The sequence below is a fragment of the Thermobia domestica genome, chromosome 18 (assembly GCF_964235325.1).
Source record: "Thermobia domestica chromosome 18, izTheDome1.hap1.1, whole genome shotgun sequence".
NCBI lineage: Eukaryota > Metazoa > Arthropoda > Insecta > Zygentoma > Lepismatidae > Thermobia > Thermobia domestica.
Window position 1 is genome coordinate 145,659,650 of NC_137471.1, and position 16,127 is coordinate 145,675,776.

The 16,127-nt window shown below is 34.8% G+C and overlaps 1 long non-coding RNA gene across 1 annotated transcript; it reads right to left on the reverse strand.

Moving 5' to 3' along the window:
• Positions 1-4,485: 4,485 nt before the first annotated feature.
• Positions 4,486-15,474, reverse strand: LOC145674937 (uncharacterized). The gene is made up of 3 exons (XR_014129082.1): positions 15,283-15,474; positions 6,128-6,273; positions 4,486-5,140 (listed from the first exon to the last, which is right to left on the reverse strand). It is a non-coding gene; the product is annotated as an uncharacterized LOC145674937 (long non-coding RNA).
• Between the last annotated feature and the right edge of the window lie 653 nt (positions 15,475-16,127).

Below are 16,127 nucleotides of genomic sequence, written 5' to 3' on the forward strand. Positions count from 1 at the left end.
CCCCCTCCATCGCCTTTCTTCTTCCCTTCTAGGACATATATTTAAATAAGAAAGCTTAATTACTTATCTAATTATTTTAAATTAGAAGTTTATGTTTCTAACCTTCAAACCAAAACTTTTTTTGCCCCTCTTTTCTTCAAATTTTTACTAAAATATCAAAAATCAGTGAAACACATACAAATTATTTTGAATGAGGAGCCTAAATACAAAGCATCAAGTTTCTAAGCTTAAGGGATTCGGAGATGTGGCCATCTTATTAAAATGCTTTTCACTCCTTTCCGCGTATCCGCCCTATTTCTTCCATTCTAAGTTGTATCAAGTGACCAGTAAAAAACCACGAATGCTATCTAACTGAGTCAGCGCAGAAGCATGGCAGGGGGGGCCGAGCGACAGCGTAGCGAGCAGGCACATCAGCGACAAGGGAGGGGGGTACGCATAACCGAGGATGGTGGAAAAACATTTACAATATTTGTAATTATTCTTCAAAAACACCTAATTTCGACCCTTGAAAAAAAAAAGCTTTGACAGCTAATGCACCAGTGTTACACCGCCTTTTTTTCTTACCTTTACGACAGAAAATAGTGTATATAGGGTTATTGCCTCTGTTCTGAATTTTTCTTTTTGAGTAAATCTTTTCCACACTTTGCGCAGTTGATTTTACGCGCTTCACCATATCATGACTCTGCACAAACTTTATAATCCTTCTCTCTTTATTACACAATTCTTAAAAAAAAATGTTCACATTACGACCACCACAGATGTCCACAACTGACGTATAAACCGCAAATTCCCGGAGCTTACTTCTACCCTATTTGCATTCAAAATCCATTTCAATAAGCTATGCAATGACAGAAATAACTAACATTCACACTCTCACTCCTTCACAAAAAATATTTCACATTACATTTTAACTATAAAATTTGTTCTCGGTGTAAACGTCTGCTCGAGTGAACCCCAGAATTATTATAACCCAGTGGTGTATTTAAGGGGGGCTTCCGGGCTTAAGCCCCTTGAAATTGTACTTACTATACTAAAATAAATGAATTATCTTGCAGAAGAAAGTTAGCCAAGCCCCTCTCACCTGAAAAAAATTGTAAATACGTCATTAAAATGGTAATATACGCGCAATTAACCCGTCATCAAAACAGAAATGTACGCGCCTGCGTCCTTCGGAAGCACCCCCTTGGGCCACAAGCCTTCACCCTCCCTGACTCGGTTAGATGGCATTCGTGCTTTTTAGTAGTCCCCTAACACAGATTGGTTTGTATTTTTTGTACTGAACTTCTTATCCACAGGAATCAATATAAATACACAAATCGTAAAGGAATTGTAATTTTTCGACAATTAATTCTGATGGCCCCCTTGAATTTTATCTATGCCACGTGAAAAATTTATACGTCGCCTGGCGGAAATCATTAAATAGACAACAAGAAGGAAAGTAGCGAAAGAATTATATTTCACTAAGTATTTCGAGCAGTATAAAAACAATACGTTTATAATAATAATTGAAATAGCATGAGCAATGCCGCCCGCAACATTACTTCTGAAAGAAACACTGATTTCGAGTGGCACGCCAGAAGTAAAACTGCACGCAGAATTATTATAACCTGTCATAAAAATGGTAATGTACGCCTCTTTGGGCAAGGCAGTGATATTATGTCAGTACATAGCATTGCCGAGCGAGCGTCAACGAGTGAAGGCGGATTAGAGCCCCGCAGGGCACATTGTTTTCTGTCTTTCCCTATTGGGAACTGTAACTGCTGTAACCGGTTCACATGAATTGCCCGCATCTTTTCCCTTTGGAAGCACCCCTCGTATGCTCTGACTCAGATAGTATTGGTGCGAGAAGGTTGTAGAACACAGATCCCCCATATAGGTTAATAGATTTTTTTTCAGTACCTAAGTAAAATATTTAATTCGCATAGTATTGCCGAGCGAGCGTTAGCAAGTGAAGGCGGGTTAGAGCCCCGCAGGGCACGTTTATTCTGTCTTTATTACAGATAAATGGGAAGAGGAACCTGTGTTTTAGAACCCTGCCTATTGGTGCTTTTTAGTGGCCACGTAGTACAGGCTGATTTGTACCTTTTGCACTGTAGTTTTTACATCATACATCCGGCCCCGTATATATATATACTCAAATCATAAAAGAATAACTGTAATTTTTCAACAATTACTTCAGACGGTCCCTCTGAATTTCATCTATGCCATGTGACGTATTTCAAATCGCCTAGCGCGAATCATTTAAGAGACAATAAAAAGAAAATTATTAAAAGAATCTATTTTTCAGCAATTATTTCGAATGGTGAGCCGAAAGTAAACCTGCACGTTATTTTATGTATAGAGAAAAAAAGTAGCATCCCACATGCCTTTATAAATTTGTAAACATAAGCTTGTACGGCAATAGTATACATAAGAACCCCCTGATCTACGTTTCTTGTGTTCTATTATCACTTCTACATGAAATATCATAAATTTTCTACGTAGTGCAATAGTAAGAAGTATCCATGTGCACAAGACATGCGATATGCGTTAAATCCCCCCCTCCACATACACACACATAGATAAAGTACAAGGGCACTACACATGCAGATATAAAGTACAGGTACGTTCTTTTTTATTTTCGTATCAGTAGATAAGTAAATAAAAGTCGCTTTGTTACCCCCTTTATAAGTTCGTACATACTCAATGAATAATCTCTAAAAGTATGAGCGTCCTGCTCCTTCGGGAACTGATGCAGCTTCATGTATACTATATCCACTTGTACTTGTACAAACAATAAAACTAAATTATTTTATGTAATCGTTATACTTACCAACTTCGAAGTCTTCTTTTAGCCTATAAGTGTGTTTGGTAGTTAAATTCAGCTGATTATTTCCGTAAGTTTCAATATATTTCTTCAGTTGAAGGAATATTACAAGCAATACAAATAATCATCGTCTTAAATATTATTTTTTCTATATAAAGATATCTTCTTCAACATGATTGAATATACTGGTTTATTTTATTATATTTTATTTATCTCTGCCTAAATACAGCCACAGATCAATGATACAGCTCAAATTCAACATAGCGCGCAAGGAATGCTGGTACTTTTGATAAACAAATGACGTTTGATGTAGCGATGCTAATTTGCAATCTCAGATGTCTATGGGATGTCACACAGGATAGGCCTATCATAAATTTCTAATTTTTAACAAATATATTTCTTTGATGCTGCTATAATTAGTATAATGATTGGTGATAATGCTACTACGATTCTCTCGCGAGAGAATTTATTCAACATTCGATAAAATATTCTGGAAATACGTAATTCTAAAATATTGCATGAAAATATTTCATTTAAGTTACAGGACAATGTAACAAAAATATTTCCATACAAAATTAATAGGCGTTTTAAAAATATTTCTTATATTACGATCGAATTTATTTTTAAAATATACGAAATATTTTAAAAATTATATTTCATATGTTTTCTTGTAACAATAGAAAAGATTGTAAATGACATGTTGGAAAACATTTTATTTTGTTCATAGGCCTATTGTTTTCTTTATCATGTATGTAAAACATTTTTAGTGTTTCTTCGAAAACATTTTCTCTCTCAACTAGGAGTAAAATGTGCGATGTACGGCGTCTCCCCAGTTCCTAAAAAAAAAAATATATATATATAATGGGCAAAGATAGGCAGGAAGAATGGTGTGACGTCATCCGCTACTTACCGTCGCCTCACCTTTTCAGATTCACTTTTACTCCTGCTCTCAACATTGGAAACATATTACATTACATTCAACACAATATTTGTATTACAATTTGTGAAAATTTTCCTTGCATTATTTTCCTATTACGTTCTAAAAATGCACATCCTGTCAGTGGCGTATTTACGATTTCGTTTCGTGGAGGGTATCTTTGCTAACTTTATTCCTGGAAATGTGAAAATTGTGCAGGTTATTTCATTTACTTTAATATAATAAAACAATTTTTTGGGGGGTCTTAAGTCCGGAAAGCTTATTTAACGCCACTGCTTCCTGTACTTCATTAAATGTTCTTTAAACACATTTTAAAAAATATTTCCGGCAAATATTTGGGATACTTCTCAGATATAACAAGGAATATGTTTTCTCCAGTAACGGAAGAGTATATTCTGAAAATGTAAAAATGTTTCTATAATAGACCTATATCAGAAAATGTTCACTAAAGACACAAAATATCTTCCAAAACACAATTGAAAACATTTTTCCATTCAGTTTTAATGTTTTCTTTTACGTTTTAAAGTTTTATATTCAAAATTCGATAAAATATTCTGGAAATAGTACTAAAATATCATATGAAAATATTTAATTTAAGTTGTAGGAGAAGATTACCTAGATACTTTTGTAAAAATTAAGTAAACCTTTTTAAAACATTTCTGAAAAATATTTCTTATATTACGAAATAATTTATTTTTAAAATATTCTAAATGTTTTTTTAAAATACATATTTAATACGTTTTCTCGTAAAAATAGAAAATATTGCAAATAACGTATTAGAAAACATTTTTTAAATATATGGAATATATTTCGTTTCATTGTTTTCCGTATCATATATAGAAAACATTTTTAGAATCATTTCGAAAACATTCCCTTCTCAACAGTGAAAACATATTACATTACATCCAAAACAACATTTCTAATATATTTTGTGAATATTTTCCTGGATTTACTTTCCGGCTAGCATTCTCAAAATGTACTCTCGGTAATTTCTAAAATGTTTTACAAACATTCTTGGGAAAATATTTCGGGAAATATTCGGAATACATTGGGGAAACCAGCATGGAAATCTCCAGAGAAGGAAAACCTTTTGGAAACCAAGGAAAATATTTTCTTTTGATTGAGGAAATATTCCTTGCTGTGTGGGTTCTTGCTACTTTCAAGAAATATCACATTGCTGGATAACCAGAAATACTCATTTGCTTCTGTATAATCTCACTTTTGATTACCACAACTAATTCTAATTTCGACGCTGGGAATTGTCACTTCAAGTTTTGTGGAACTGCAGCGGAATTCTTATCTGATCTTCTTGTCCGTCTCTGTATGGCATGTTGAAGCCAAATCCCAATAATCCACGCGATCTCATCGTGAGTTACGTTTCTCTCGTGTTGCAGTTTCTGAAAATAAAAATAGTAGGCAGTGTTAAATAACATAATAACAGCAGGGAATGATTAGAGATCATTATTACATCTTAAACTTACAAAAATATTTAAAATGTTTGTGTAGGACCTACAGCAGGTTGTGAAGACAATAATGTGTTACAAAAGTAACATCCTGAAGAAAGTGTAAAAGGCAAGGAAGACAAGAGCTAAAGCTGAAAGTGACATACCTCAGACTGTAGCTTAATTACGGACGTTGTAACATGTTGAAGTTTTCGCACTTTTATTTTTAAAAAGTATAGCATCTTATAAATATTAAACCTAATATTAAAAATAATAATAATTTGAAAACATGTGGCAGCATTTGAGTTGATGAACTAGCGTCTCATTCCGAAGGCTCCGATCTCAAATCTGGGCCCGATCATTCTTTTTCCCTCAGTCGCTCAAGATGAATGCCGAGATGGTTACTAAGGCTTTGATGACCGCTACCTTGCTCGATTTCTTTGCCACGGAGCAGGCCATACATATTACTTTGCCTTATACAAATGAATAATTTTGATAATGTAGGAATTAATCATGAAATGCTCAAGAAAACTACCAACATGACAGAACAATTCAGTAAAAAGATGAAATATATTTTATACATATTCAGCTCTCTCTTCCACGGGCACTTAAATGAAACGTGTCACTTGAGGACAGGAAAATTGCACATTTTGTTAAAACAAAGGATTTCCAAAGCCTATTAAATGTAATAACAGCGGTTGCAGAATATGCTTTTGGGAAATAAAGTTTACAGGAAGATGGTTCTGAGAAGTATTCATGGCACAATAGTAAGTATTTAAAGCGAAGAAAATAAAAAGGGCACCATAATGTTTTTCTTTTTTCTTTCTTTATTTTTTTACAATATTTTAAACATAGTGTATCCCTATTCAAATGACAACTTCTATATTTTTTTATTTTCCACTCTGAAAATCAGATTAAAGAACAGAAGTGAGAGTTTCTTACCTATTATTGTGTTAGTGGTTAACGAGGAAAGCTCTTTCCTTTTGCACCGTGCCAACTAAATTGCTCAGCTATTGCACTTGTCTTTTTCATGATGTTTCTTGTGATGACTTCTAAGCTGTGACCTCCCAGTTTTTCATTTCTTAGACCTGTAATGAAATACACATTAAGCACTCAAGTAATAGTAATGGAAATTTAGAGCATACAACTGATGCCCTTAAACAAATTATATTGATTTTAGACGACAGTCTCACCGAGTCAGTTGCAATTGGGGCATCCTCAAAAATTAATATTTGCACTGACGTTTTATTTTTCCAATAAAAGAAAGGTTACATACTAATTTTCAAGCAGTTGTACAGGGTTGGCAAAAACCATGGGTTTTATTGAAAAAAAAAAACAGTTTTTTTGTTTAAATAATTTACTCTTTGTATTTATATTAGATATGGACAGAAGTTAATTTGTTTCGTCTTGGTGTTATTATGCAACAACAAGGTTATGCTGAAAGGGAATCCAAACCGCTTCTCGGCTTACATCCAAGAAAAATTGTCCATTTCGACACGAAACCGGAACTAATTGGTCAGAAGTGAGATTGTCGACTCACTCACGAAGGACTCCTGATAAAAATACGTTATACTGATCTTTACATAGGCCTAGTTGTTAATATAATTGTCAAAAGTCATTTCAGAAGGACAAAAAGATTAGTTACAGAAGTAAAAACATTATACAGAATTACATATAAATCAGGAAACTCCCGCCTTAGCCATTGGGAAACTCCTATTATTAGTTTAAATGTATTTGTATGTAAAATTTTAAGGTCAACGTATCATATTAAATGACAAATTTATTATGTAGATAACATTCAACAAAATTAAAACAAAGTCGAATTCAAGCTGATGTTGGAAGCTACGTAGGCAGTTGATACATTTTGCCAATTTCTATCAATATATTTAAGCAACCTTGGCTTCTTTATAAAACAACAGGCATTCAGGCAAGTAGAAATATACAATTTGGTTTCGTTTCATATGTTTAGGCTTAACATCCTTCTGAAATACCAAAAGTTATCACGGAGAAGACTTTCGCTTAAAGGGACACCGAATCGCTACTTGGTTTACACTTGAAAGATGGGTTGTGGTTCGACCGAGAATTGAACACGGGACCCCTTGATTAAAAGATGAAAAGTAGATAAACATAATGCATATGGTGTGATATGTGGAGACCACACAATGAGGTTCACACGATTTAAAGCATTTTTCGTTCTTTTTTCTTTTTTGGCTTAAACCTGTTGTTTTTTTAAACAGCTGTTTAAACCAGCCAACCCTGCCGTTGTAAATTAGAAATTGATGAAAGCAACGTATATATAAAAAATATTACGAAATCTACAGGAAGACGAGGAATAATTTAACAGTTTCAGAGTATACACGGTGGTCATAAAGTCAATACTTATTTTTAATTTAGATTATCCTAGAAATTGGCATCAGCTTAGCTGGCGTGTGATACTGTTAACATTTTAGAAGTTGTGGAAAATGCGGGAGCATACGTTGAAATGTAACTTAATAACCAAATGGTGGACTCTAATAATGTATTCGATGAAAATAAAACTGTAAAAAGTTGCTTAGTTTTAGAAATATTCATTGTTACAAATAAGAACTGACTTTACACCCACGCTGTATTCAGGGAGTAGTAATGCAGAAAACAAACTATTCGCGAACATGGATGAGAGATACTTTCTAGCATGCATTGTTTAACAAGTCACGTATTTCCAAATTACTTCCAAAGCAAAGCCTACACGAAGTTGTTCTATCAGAATTCATAAATATCAAATTCTGCGGAGAATTGTAGGTACTATAATGTCAGCAACCTATATTAATACACTAGTTTAGCATTGTTCAGAGATTGAAAATATTATGTATAACTCAAGAAGCAGGTATTGTACATGGAAATTAAGATGAAATGAAACATTTAGTTTAACGTCCCACGTTTATGCATCCAGCGGGAGACGCTGATGATGAGAAATGAATGAAATAGTGGAATAAAGTAAGTGGGAGGAAACGGGACAGCCAAGAGAAAAAACACGCACACGGTTTTTCTACCACAAAGCCCGCTTGGCGTTAGCTGGGATCGAACCAAGGACCCCATGCAGCAGAGATGAACTACGTTCTTTCTAAACATTTCAACTAGTTCTAAACGTACTCGCTTCACTGTCGGACCAACAATTGAACCTCTTTCACTCTAATATACGGAATTTTCAAAAACTCTCGGACACGTGTCTACTAACTTTTACCACCCATCTCCCTTAGGCTTATAGACAAAAACGTGGGACATTAAACTGGAAGATTTCATTTTCATTTAATTTCATATTTTTTACCACCTCCATCGCCGTCAGCACCCTTCTTCTTCCCTTCTAGGACATATATATAAATAAGAAAGCTTAATTACTTATCTAATTATTTTAAATTAGAAGTTCATGTTTTTAACCTTCAAACCAAAACTTTTTTTCCTTTGCCCCTCTTTTCTTAAGATTTTTACTAAAATATCAAATATCAGTGAAACACGTACAAATTATTTTGAATGAGGAGCCTAAATACAAAGCATTAAGTTAAGCTTAAGGGATTCGGAGATGTGGCCATCTTATTAAAATGCTTTTCATCCCTTTCCGCGTATCCGCGCATATCCGCGTATTTCTTCCATTCTAAGTTGTGTCAAAATAATAATAATAATAATAATAATAATAATAATAATAATAATTAAAAACTGAAATACGTGCCTAATTATGTTAAATGATGAGTCCGAATTCCAAACTCCATGCTCCTAACCTTCAAATGTTTCGGGATATCGACATTTGATTATAATAATTGCAAACCCATCCCCTGTTTGTCATTTTCCCCTCTTATCTTTCCATTTTTACTAAAATATCAAAAAACCCTTAAAACGTATCAAATTATTTTAAATGAGAAGTCCAAATAAAACTTCAAGCATCTAAGCCTAAGACATTCAGAGATATGGCCACTTTATTAAAGTACTTCCCACCCCTTATTCCCCCTTTCACGTAGAATTTCCAAAAAATCTTCCTTAGTGTTACCATACGTCACAAATCCTATGTACTGTCGAAATTTCAAGTTTTTAAATTAATCGGCTTGTCTTGTGCGAGGATCAGTCAGTCGTCACTCAGACCTTTAATTTTAGGTGCTGGATTACTTTCGGCGCACCACATTTTGGAAGATATGCAGGTAAAATTCAAAACTATGCATGAAAAGACACATTTATAAAAAATAAAATTCTGCAGGCGATAGAATTAAATTCAAAGTAATATACATGTATTTTAGGTTTATAAGTGAAGCGTTACAAGTGTAAAATAATTATAAATGCTTTACGATGGATAAAATACGTAAGTGCATATGAAAGACAACTGTATAAGATAACTATTTTCCACCGGCGCCGTATTCCTACACATTGTGCAGAAGCTGTATTTTATATTTACAAGAGAAGCACTACTAGTATGACTTTTGGTTGGTTTTCATTCTTGGCACTGTAGTTCTTCTCGAACTTCTTTTAAACCTCTATTTAAATTTATTGAAATCTTATCTCTTCCATGTTTATATATATATGAACTTCTAAAATTTGTAAAAAAAAGATATATAGATAGGTATAACAAGCAATTTCTGGTTGAACTCAGATATTTATATGCATAATACAAGACAAGCGTCGGATTTTAATGTAGTCTTCACGTTTAAAAGTGCATAAGAATAGTACATTTCCTATGGCAGTGAATATTTATAACAAGCTTCCTTCCACTTTAAAAAACAAAACATCCGGCTTCAATAAAGCAATCAAGTACTAACTATTCGAGCACTGCTTCTATTCTGTAGGAGAATATCTCGCAAATCCATGATCACTTATATTAAAAATATCTGTAGTAAATAAGGATTAAAGTGTATATATATTTTTGCATATGTATAATGTAATGCTTTATTAACTGTTATATTGTTTTATATCGTTGTATGTAAATTAGAATAATGAAAAATTATACCTCTTTTACTTAAATTGACGCTATTTTACTATTGGATGTAGATTTAAATGTATAAATATGCACACATACAACGTTCTTGTGACGTGTCCAACTCATACGTTCACGTTGTGAACAATTTGTATGAAAACGTGTGAAAATAAATACAATACAATCAGTGTTTGAAAAACCCGGACTTTTTTGAAAAAGTCCAACACACCTGAACCCATATGGGGTTTTTCGGGTTTGTTTTTTCATCGGGTTTAATTGAGGTTTTTTTTAAAAATATTCCAATGCCTTTAGGGTAAAAGTGTTAAAATGTGATTTATATTTCAAGATTATGATTGTCACAACTTGCAACAATTTTATATTCACTGCTGTTTTGAAACATGACTGTCATTTTGAAATTTTACGTTGGATCGCCGCCAAAATATATACAGTTAATTTAGAGTGTCTTGTGCTTCTACTCTGAAAATTTCAACTTGAAAACCTGAAAATTGCGGCGTGGATACCCGCTATTTTGAAATTTTAGGTTGGTATGCCGCCAAAATCTGAACATGAGAGATTTAGTTTGTCTCGTACTTGTACCCTGAAAATTTAAACTTAAAAGACGGAAAGTGGTACCCTGTTGTACGTGTGGTACAGGCAGACGAACGAACAAATATAGAACGAATCAGCCTAATACCCTCACTGACATTCGCCAAATATATTAATTGAAAACAAATATATTAATTTAATTTAAACAAATCAATCTATAACTCATGTTTTATAAAATAAAAGTTTCAAAATGTCTTAAATAAAATTAAATATTTTCTAGCGTAAAATAAATGGTTCTGTTGTTGAAGTTCACTGCCGAAAACATGAACAAGCGGTAGTTGGCCAGTACTCCAAATTATATGCCAGTAGCAAGGCTAACTCTATAAAAATTGTTGCGTGAGTACCGCAGGATTCTGAAACGTGTAGTTTTGGAGAATGCACATCTCAGTTTTTAAGTGAAGTCTCGACACGACTACGGTAGGTCCCATAGTTTTGGCGCTATAGACCTTTAAAGTTCATCTTTTCATATTCTCAGCAGCCTACAAGTCCGAAAGGAAGCAATTGTGCACCCAGGTTGGTCTATACTTTTTGTCTTATCTTGGTGTCAGGAATCATCTCAAAAACGTTGTCGGTGTTGTTTTGAAACACGCTGTATAATTCAATTTCATAAAGTAAATGTTTCAATATGTCTTAAATGAAACTAAATATCTTACAGCGTAAAATAAACAGATTTATTAGGGACGCGGTGGCTCAGTGATAGACCGTTCACCTCCGGTGCTTGGGGTCCCTGGTTCGATTCCAGCTCGCGCCGTGTCGACTTCTTGGTGGATAAACACCGTGCTCGTGAGTTTTCTCGGGTTCTTCCGTTTCCTCCCACTTGCTTCATTCCACAATTTTATTCATTTCTCATAATCACGGTCTCCTTTAGCCTAACAGGCATAACCGTGGGACGTAAAACTGAAAGAGTTCATTTCATTTTTTTCAAACAGTTTTGTTGTTGAAGTACCGGTATTCAGTTTCGATGCTTTGTGCGTTTAATTGCGGGAATTTCCCGAGCACTTCTTTCGCGACGAAGGTTTATTATTATTTTCCGAAAATGCAAGCTTTCTATACTGTACATCGAAACTTCTACTAGTACAAAGTTTGAATTCGGCACTTGAAATAGTAAGCGTTACGCACTCTTCGAAATTCCGAGCACTAAGATTCTTAAATTTGACACGATTTTTAACGCTATTGCTGCTGTTGATTCTACAGAAAGCTTATTTGAAAAGTAGCAACAAACAAATAAACTAAACTGTTGTTGGAAAACCAAACTCTACTGAAGAATACCAGTGTTACCATCAAAGATAATAAAAAATAATACTAATAGTTTTATCAATACACTACATATTTACTAGTACTACCAGCACTTATGGCACTAAACCCATCAGATGTATGAAGGATAATGTCCTTCGGCGTCGCTAAGTAAGCGAGCACACTATTCACGGAAAGTATTTTCTAAAGACAAAATTGCATATTTTACTTCAAATAGGATATAAGCACATTCCATAAATGAATTTGTTCTATAATTATCTCAATCTAAGGTACGGCTTTTTTAAATGCATTCAGTGCATTAAGAACTTTATAAAGGTCTTACTTTGGATGTTGTATACCTTAACGTTAAAGCACCTAATGTGCCCAAGGAAAGTCCAAAATCTGATAATAATCACTTCCAACGTGATCACGTTAATTGCACCAATAATATACTAACGAAAATCTCAAAAACCCAGGTGGGTCCAACCCGAAAAAAACCGGTGTTTTTTTCCGGGCTGGGCCCACTTGGGCAAACCCTGAATACAATACAATACAAGAATAATTGTAATTTTTCGGCAAATCTAGTCTGATGGCCCCCTTGAATTTTATATATGCTAGGTGAACTATTTACATTCGCCTGCCGCAAATCACTTAAGAGACAATAACAAAATTAGCGAAAGAATTATAATTTTTCAACAAATATTTCGAGCGGCACGCCAATAGTAAACCTGCACGCAGAATTAGGCAATACTCGAGCAGGCTGTTTTACCAAATTTTGACGCATTTCTTGCATCTTCCGGTTTCTTTTTGCAGAACATGCACTAAATGAAAAATCCTTAAATTTAACGTCCCGCCTCTTAGGCTAAAGAAGTCGGTGATAATGAGAAATGAAGAAAGTGGGGGGAAACGGGAGAACCCCGAGAAAACCCACGAGCACGTTTGTTCACCACAAAGTCGACACCGCGCGAGCTGGCATCGAACCAGGGACTCCAAGCACTGGAGGTGAACGCTCTACCACTAAGCAACCGTGGTCCCCTATGCATTAAATGAGAAGCTGTAAAAGAAAAAGCGAAACAACTTGTGCTAGGTGGCCAGTAAAAAGTAAGAACGCTATTTAACCGAGTCAGGGCAGAAACACAACAGGGGGCCCGAGCGACAGCGCTGGAAGCAGGCACATCAGCGACAGGGGGGTGGGGGTACGCATATAAGAGGATGGTCATTTACAATATTTGTAATTATTCTTATCTTCAAAAACACTTAACTTCTATCCTTTAAAAAAACCTTTCACAGCTAATACACGTGCGTTATACCCCCTTTCTTTCTCACCTTTACGACTGAAAATAGTGTATGTAGGGCTATTGCCTCTGTTCTGAATTTTTATTCGTGAATACATCTTTTCCACACTTTGCGCAGTTCATTTTACGCGCTTCACCATACCATGAAACATTATAATCCTTCTCTCTTTATTACACAATTCTTTATTTTAAAAAAATCACATTACGGCCATCGCAGATGTTCACTACTAACGTATGAACCGGAAATTCCCGCCGCTTACTCCTACCCTATTTGCATTCAAAATCCATTTCAATAAGCTGTGCAATGACAGAAATAACTTACATTCACACTCTTATTCCTTCACGAAAAATACTTTACATTTTACCTATAAATTTTGTTCTCGGTGTAAACGTCTGCTCGAATGATCCCCACAATTATTATAACCCAGTGGTGTATTTAAGGGGGGCTTCCGGGTTTAAGCCCATTGAAATTGTATTAAAGTAAATAAATTATCTTGCAGAATTTTTTCATCTCCAGGAACAGTTAGCCAAGCACCTGTCCCCTAAAAGAAATCGTGAATACGTCATTAAAATGGTAATATACGCGCCATTATCCCGTGATCAAAATAGAAGAGTACGTGCCTGCTCCCTTCGGAAGAACCCCCTTGGGCCCCCGCCTTCACCCTCCATGACTCGGTTAGATGGTATTCGTGCTTTTTAGAAGCCCACTAACACAGATTGATTTCTATTTTTTGTACTGTACTTCTTATCCACACATCAGGACTCAGTATAAATACGCAAATCCTAAAAGAATTGTAAATTTCCGACAATTAATTCTGACGTTCCCCTTGAATTTTATCTATGCCAAGTGAAAAATTTATACTTCGCTTGGCGAAAATCATTGAATACACAAGAAGAAAGAAAGTGGCGAAAGAATTATATCTCACTAAGTATTTCGAGCAGTGTTTCTTCCAGACCTGTTTTTGGGAGGGCAGTGCCCCCCGGAGCATCCAAAACAATACGTTTATAATAATAACTAGAATAGTATTAGCAATGCCCCGGGAACATTACTTCTGAAAGAAAAACAGATTTCGAGTGGCACGCCAGAAGTATAACTACACGCAGAATTATTACAACCTGTCATTAAAATGGTAATATACGCCTGGTAACTCTTTACTTTGGGCAAGGCAGTAATATTATAAAGTACAAATCGCCGAGCGAGCGTTAGCGAGTGAAGGCGGGTTAGAGCCCCGCAGGGCACGTTGTTTTCTGTCTTTCCTTCTTGAGAACTGTAACTAACTGCAGGAACAGGTTCAGATGAATTGTTTACTGCCACTTCCTTGCCTAAAGTAAAGTCTTGCCCACATCCTTTTCTTTGGAAAGCATCCACTCGCTCCTGCTGTCCTCCACCTTTGCCCTGCTCTGATTCAGATAGTATTGTTGCGGGAAGGTTCTAGAACACAGGTCCCCATATAGGTTAATAGATTTTTTCTCTGTACCAAAGTAAAATATTTAATTCACATAGTATTGCCGAGCGAGCGTTAGCAAGTGAAAGCGGGTTAGAGCCCCGCAGGGCACGTTGATTTCTGTCTATATTACAGATAAATGGGAAGAGAGACCTGTGTTCTAGAGCCCTGCCTATTGGTGCTTTTTAGTGGCCACGTAGTACAGGCTGATTTGTATTTTTTGTACTGTAGTTTTTACGTGATATATCCGGCCCCGTATATATATACGCAAATCATAAAATAATAACTGTAATTTTTCGACAATTACATCTGACGCTCCCTTTGAATTTCATCTATGCCATGTGACGTATTTCAAATCGCCTATCGAAAATCACTTAGGAGACAGTAAAAAGAAAATTATTAAATAATTCATTTTTCAGCAATTATTTCGAATGGTGAGCCAAAAGAAACCTGCACGGTATTTTATGTATAAACATAAAAAATGGAAATCTAGCCTCCCACATGAATTTACTAATTTGTAAACAAATTTGTCATAACTTTTACAGACAATAAAGCTAAATTATTTTATGTAATCGTTCCACTTACCGACTTTTCTTGTAAGCTCTTGCGTTGTCACAACTTCTTCTTCTTCTTGTTGCTTTCTTGCCCCTGCTTTTACCTTTGGACAGTTTATAAACTGATGATTTTGACGGTATTGGTGCACTTTATACGGACCACTAAGATAAACTGATCGTGTAAATATGTTCACAACTTCACAGGGACAGATCAACACTCAAATTCAACATATCGCGCAAGGAATGCTGGTACTTTTGAGAAACACATGACAGTTGATGTAGCGATGCTATTTTACGATCGCAAATAAAAGTCTGTGCGATGCCACCAGGATATTATAAATTTCAAATTTTTAACAAATATATTTATTTGATGCTGCTATAATTAGTATAATGATTGGTAATAATGCTACTACGATACTCTTGTGAGAGAATTTATTCAACATTCGATAAAATATTGTGGAAATAATTCTAAAATATTGCATGAAAATATTTCATTTAAGTCACAGGACAAGGTAACAAAAACATTTCCATACAAAATTAATAGGCGTTTTAAAAATATATCTGAAAAATATTTCTCATATTACGAACGAATTTATTTTTAAAATATTCGAAATATTTTAAAAATTATATTTCATATGTTTTCTTGTAAGAATAGAAAAGATTGCATATGACATGTTGGAAAACTTTTTATTCTGTTCACAGGCCTATTCTGTTTTCTTCATCATGTAGGCCCTATGTAAAACATTTTTAGTGTTACTTCGAAAACATTTTCTCTTTCAACTAGAAATAAAAAGTGTGGGGGGACGCCGCCCCCACCTGGAAAAAAATTTGTACGGCGTCTCCCCAGTTCCTAAAAAAAATACAATGGTCAAAATA